This window comes from Lutra lutra, chromosome 9, assembly GCF_902655055.1.
Source record: "Lutra lutra chromosome 9, mLutLut1.2, whole genome shotgun sequence".
NCBI lineage: Eukaryota > Metazoa > Chordata > Mammalia > Carnivora > Mustelidae > Lutra > Lutra lutra.
In genome coordinates this window covers 54126354-54132565 of record NC_062286.1, presented here as the reverse complement: position 1 = coordinate 54132565, position 6212 = coordinate 54126354, and the positions used below count along the sequence as shown (strand labels likewise).

Here is a 6212-nt window from a genome sequence, read left to right as displayed (position 1 = left end):
AGCATCAGCTCCATTCTCAAACCTTTTATTTATTTTTAGAGTAGCCTAATTGTTACTATTTATTTTTTTAAGGATTTTATTTATTTATTTGACAGAGAGAGAGATCACAAGTAGGCAGAGAGGCAGGCAGAGAGAGAGGGGGAAGCAGGCTTCCTGCTGAGCAGAGAGCCCCATGCGGGGCTGATCCCAGGATCCTGAGATCATGACCTGAGCCAAAGGCAGACACCCAACCAACTGAGCCACCCAGGCGCCCCTAATTGTTAGTTTTTAAGGAATGCAATAGTCTCTCTAATTACTCTGAGGGAATGAATGATCCTGTTTCATTCTTTTTCATCCCGATTTTGTTTCCTCTAGATTAGTTCATAAACTGAAGCTAGAAACTTTAAGTTATCAAAGTTATCAGAGAAAAGGGGCAGAACAAGGTCTAGAATCTAAACCACTCTGATTTTAAAATCCATGTTCTTAAAAGACCATGTCAAACCTCCTTTTACTAAATCCTCCCGATTTAAAGTTACCTCTCTGGCTTTAAGGGTGCAGTAGCCACTTGGATTTTGGTCTATTGGATAGCAAACACACTCCCCCAAGCTACCCACCCTCTGTTAAATAATATCCGAATTTGCGGGTAGGCTCAAAGGATTCATTCTGCAAGCACCAAAGACATACTATGTGCTGAAACCGATACTAGGCACGTGTGCCAGGACGACCTAGGCTTAGTAGGTGCCTTCAAGAGGCCAGCGTCACTCGGGGAGGCAGAAACGAACGCACACAACTGGTCTACACCGCCTGAGCACCGCTCCCGGGCCGAACCTAGGGGCTACCCACCAGTTCCAAACCCTGGTCATTTACTGGGGAGGAGAGAAAAAGCTGCTCTGCACTCCTATTCCCGAAGGTCTCCTTCCAAAGGAAAGGGAACTCCATTTCCTCAAGGGAGATGGGGAGCTGCTGGGGCCTTTTGGTGGGTATTTGTTTTAATGTGCAAGAGAGAAACAATGTGCCTTGGTGATTTCACTCCCCACTGCTCTGGCCCAGACAGAGCGAGAGAAAATGCAGCTTCCCCGGGAGGAAGCTGTGATTCGCGGCGGGACTCCGGCCCCCGCGGCCGCAGGGCGGATACTCGCACCTCCGAGAGTGTTGGGACGCCTGGGAGCCGCAGACCCGGAAAGTCCCAGTGCTCGGAGTCCGCGGAGGGAGGCGCGGGGCTGGACGGGGCGGGGCAGGCGGTGCTACCCGGGAGGGCGACGAGACCGCAGAGCCTGGACTGCGTGTCCGGTCCCCGGCGGGGCGCGGGCACGTGCCGGGGACGCAGCCCCAGGCTCAGGGGCAAGGCTGGATTCCAGCTAGGCGCCAGGCGCTGCAGTCCCGGGCCCAAGCTCCAGGTGCGCTTCGCCCCCACCCCACCCCACCCCACCCCACCCGGAGGATTTTCCGGTCCCGTGTGCAGAGGGACAACCAGGAACTCGGACTCAGTCTCCACCCCGAAGTGGGGCGGGTCCGTCCGGGATAAGACCCGCTGCCCGGCCCCTCTAGGGTGTGATCTGACCGGCCGCGGGGGACGAGTGGCACCCCATCTCGGCTCGAGCGGTAAGGGGGGACCCGGGCCGGGGATCCTGGGCTCGGGGAAGGGGTCGCAGCACCCTCGGGGGGACAGCCCTGTGCCGCGCCCAGGAGCGGGTGCCCGCCGCCGGCCTGCGGGCGGGGCTTGGGCGGCCAAAGGGTGGAGCGGGCGCCGGCAACCCGGGCGGGTATCCCCCGGCACGGTCCAGAAGGAGCAGTTTATACAGCTCAGAATGGAGACGGGTCGGAGACCACAGCGGTTATTTATTGAGTTCATGTGCCAAGAACTGTGGTGGCTTCAGGCATTAACAAGAAAGGACTGAGTTAGTACTCCTTGCAGCTGGCTCAGTCTAATACCCAAGTTTTCTTTTTACTTCTTTCTTTTCTCCTTTTAAGACACTTACTCAGTTTTCCTAGTTTCTTACCCTTTCTCTCCTCATGTATCTAATGCCGTCAGTAGAATGTCTGGCTGGCGTATGGAAATCTGTTATTCTTTTTTTTTTTTTTAAGGATTTTATTTATTTATTTGACACACAGAGATCCCAAGTAGGCAGAGAGGCAGTCAGAGATAGAGGGGGAAGCAGGCTCCCTGCCGAGCAGAGAGCGATTCAGGGCTTGATCCCAAGACCCGGAGATCATGACCTGAGCCACCCAGATGCCCCGGGAATATGTTATTCTTATGAGATCTATGACTTGAGTCTGCCAGGGGCCAGCTCACTGTTTTGTCTTGGCTTTGACTAGCGGGAGTCTATGGGGCCAAAGAGGCTTTTGCTTTTCAACAATCTGGCCCCCTATAAGTGCTCTCTGGGGTGATGCGCGTTTGTGAGCAGCACTGAGTAACCCACACCTTCCATGACACGTGGGCCTCTGCTTTCTCCAGCTGACAGTGGAAAGAATGGATAGGGTCACCCCCTCCAAATTACCCATCCCACCTCCTCCTTACATTGCAGGTAACACTTCTGATTGCCAAACCTTAGCCCTTTCCTTACCAGGGAATTCTCAGAAGACACAGGTGGAAGGGGAAGCAGGAGAGAAGGAAGCAGGAATGAGATGGGTAATCACAGCCACCCAAAATGGGCTTCCTTCCCAGAGCCCAGCCCTATCTGGTCAAGGCCAGATCCCTTAGATTCAGCTCAGGCCAGATTTCTGTTGTTTTGGGGGAAACACACACACACACACACACACACACACAGGCACATGACTATTAGATCAAGGACATATGTGAATTTCCCTCCTAAATATTTTAATATTTGGCTAGGGATCATTTTTCTCTGAAAGCAAGTTAGAGAGTAACATGTACAGTCAAGTCACACCAGTTCTCAGCATCTGAAGAATGAGGTCCCTGGTTACCCTCAGACTTATGGCCTTTGGCCCATTTCTTTATGTCTCTCCACTTATTTGTTTTCCCCATCCTGATCTTCTGCTTGTCAGGGAAGCCCAGTCTTCTTCAATAATGAGTGCCAGGCACTACCAGGGAATAACTGAAGCTTCAGAATAAACCAAGGGCCTGGGATTGGGGGGGTCACTCTTACCTCGATCTTTGAGATTAAAAACAACCAGATATATTTTGGAGTAGAATTCAGAATTTATATGTTTTATTATAAAACAAGAAACTTAAAATATTTGGGGGCTGTGATTTGGCCCAAACCTAGCCCTTGAGGGTTTGCTCTCACTAAAATTAGGGCTACTATGGAGACAGTGGGTGCCACCATGTCCTACCTGGAGGAACTTTGAATAAGTCATCCTTAGTTCCTCATTTAATTGTTATTTCAACTTGCGGTAGGGTTCCTAACCTTGTTTTACAGATGAGGTGGGTGAGGGGACACAAGTTAATGGCCCTCAATTCTTGAGGGACTTGGCATGTGGACCAGAGAATAAACTTACTCCTTGTGGTGTTGGGCAGAGCTGGGTTGGATGGTGCATTCTGCTGGACGTAAGAGTATGGCTTTTGAAACCCCTAGGCTGGGTGGACTTGGAGATGGAGAGCTTTCTCAGCAAGTGGTGTTTAGGCGGGGGCCTTGTAGCCCCTTTTGGATGGGGCTGTTAAGGGTGGAAGGTTAAACTAAGATGACCTCTAAAGTCCTGGCTTCGTCACTTCAGGGTACATCAGAATTCCTCAGGAAGCTCGACAACATGCATATTCTTAATGCCACTCACCCCTGATTCTCATCCAATGTGACAGAATTGGGCCCAGGAGAATGCATATTTAATAGGTTCCCTGGATGATTGTGATTCAGATGTTTCTTGGACCTTGCTTTGAGAAACTAAGCTTTAGAAAGACTTATATGAATATATGCATGCTTGATAAATTGAGTAAAGTATTAACGAAAACATGGGACTTCAAGGAACTTGGGCCTGTTGTCATGCTGTAAATAATGTGGTAAAAGCTGACATTGTTCCCATTCTCAAGGACAGCTTTTTATTACGCCCTATCACATGAACTTCCCCCCATAGTTTTACAATGTTTGACACCCCTAGACCAAATAGAGGGTTTAAACCAAAGAGGCTTTGTTTATTTTTAAAACTTAATTGAACCTGAGATGGATTACTATATTAAGAATAATGTACCTAGGAATTTAGGATTTGTAAGGTCTGTTGCTTGTTTTATTGGGAGTAGCTTGTTAGTGTTCAGTTGTGTCTGCACTGGACTAAGAGCTTTTGCTACAGGAACCTAAACCATCACCTTTGAAGAATTGTTTTTAAAGGTTCAAGATGTTTGAGGTCAGTAAATTGCCATATTGCTTCTTGGTCCAGATTGCTAGACAAAGAACCCGAGGGAATGTTCTTAGCAGAATGAACCGCAATCAGCTGGAGGGATAAATTGCAGCTATAGGCCAGACTATAATTTGCTCTAGAAAACACCTTCATCAAACCCCCCCCCCCCCATCATTAATCCTTTAAGGCCTACAGTATGAATGGCCCGACTTATAACAGGGCTACAGGTCCCAAGAGTGGCCTTTTGTCAGGTCCAGTAGAAAGACCTTCCTGCCCTGTGGATTCATTTCTCTGGGTTAAGGCTCTCATCCCTCCTGTACTGTCCCCCTATCAGAGGTAGCATTAGATTATTACCAGAAACTAACATAGATTATTACCAGAAACTAACTGGTTTGTGAGTGAGAACAAGTTCTCCTGATTTATGTGTACTTGAGTCATCTCCCCTGTAGGAAGTCCTTACTAGATACAGCCCCACTGGTATAATCAGTCCCTGGCATCCTCCCTCTCAAGTCTCTCCAGGGAGCATTTAGGAAGGTCTTTTCTGGGTCCTACCTTGCTTCAACTTCTGCTGTCGATGATTTTGGATGCTATACAAGAATATGTTTGACTCAGTACTTCTCATCCTTATTAGTTACATACCCCTTTGAGAATCTCAGTAAAGCTATGGATTGTCTCTTGAGGAAAAGAAACACTTATTTGACATTGTTCGTATAATTTCAAGGGGATGGACACCTGTCCAAACCCAATCATGGTACCTAGCAGGTACGTAGATGGAATTGCCCTGAAATTTGGTGGCTTGTCAAAATTTTAGAATGGATTTGCCTTTGTTCTAGCAATTTGAATTCTGAATTTATCATAAAGATATACTTGGATATGTGTGTAGAGGCCTGTGTACAAGGATATATATACATTGCAGCATTGTTTATAGCAACAGATTGGAAAAGAACCAAATATCTATCACCAAGGGGTGGTTAAATTATGGAACATCCATTCAGTGCAGTATTGTGCAGCTGTTAAAAAATGATGCAGGTTGAGAAAGACAACTATCATATGATCTCCCTGATATGAGGGAGAGGAGATGCAACATGAGGGATTAAGGGGGTAGGAGAAGAGTAAATGAAACAAGATGGGATTGGGAGGGAGACAAACCATAAGTGACTCTTAATCTCACAAAACAAACTGAGGGTTGATGGGGGGAGGGGGGCTGGAGGGTAGGGTTATGGACATTGGGGAGGGTATGTGCTGTGGTGAGTGTTGTGAAGTGTGTAAACCTGGCGATTCACAGACCTGTACCCCTGGGGATAAAAATATATGTTTATAAAAAATAAAATTAAAAAATATATTTTAAAAAATGATGCAGGTTGACAGGAACAGATTTGGATGATATCAAAGAATCTTTTTAAAAAACACTTTTTTTAAAAAAGTAAAATATAGGGGCTCCTGGGTGGCTCAGTGGGTTAAGCCTCTATCTTCGGCTCAGGTCATGATCTCAGGGTCCTGGGACCAAGCCCCGCATGGGGCTCTCTGCCCAGCAGGGAGCCTGTTTCCCCCTCTCTTTCTGCCTGCTTCTCTACCTACTTGTGATTTCTCTCTGTCAAATAAATAAGATCTTTTTTTTAAAAAAGTAAAATATAGGATTGCGTAGTATGCTACTACTTTTTTGTAAGAATGATGGAGACTATTGTCTATATGCTTGTTAACGCATTAAATATTTCTGATAGTGTGTACAGGAAAATTATCACAGTGGTTGCCACAACAAGGTGGGGGGGGCCAAAGTTCATCCAGATTTATCACTTTATACCATTTTGTATTATTTGATTTTTAAAATAATATTCACATATTATCAATTTTTAAAACATAGAGTTACAGATATCACTTACCCATTTGAAGAGGGAGAATGAAGTAGAAATGGAAAATAAATATATATTATCAAATTTTCCAAC

General features: G+C 46.6%; 1 protein-coding gene across 2 annotated transcripts in view; it reads left to right on the top strand.

The window, feature by feature from the left end:
- Positions 1-1432: 1432 nt before the first annotated feature.
- The window catches only part of ANXA4 (annexin A4), a 76642-nt gene continuing 71862 nt past the window's right edge, over positions 1433-6212 (top strand). The window contains exon 1 of one of the 2 annotated variants that reach the window (XM_047745444.1): positions 1433-1581. The gene's annotated coding sequence lies outside the window, so the exon portion shown is untranslated. The remainder of the gene's footprint in view (positions 1582-6212) is intronic. The other variant, XM_047745443.1, reaches the window with a different exon arrangement.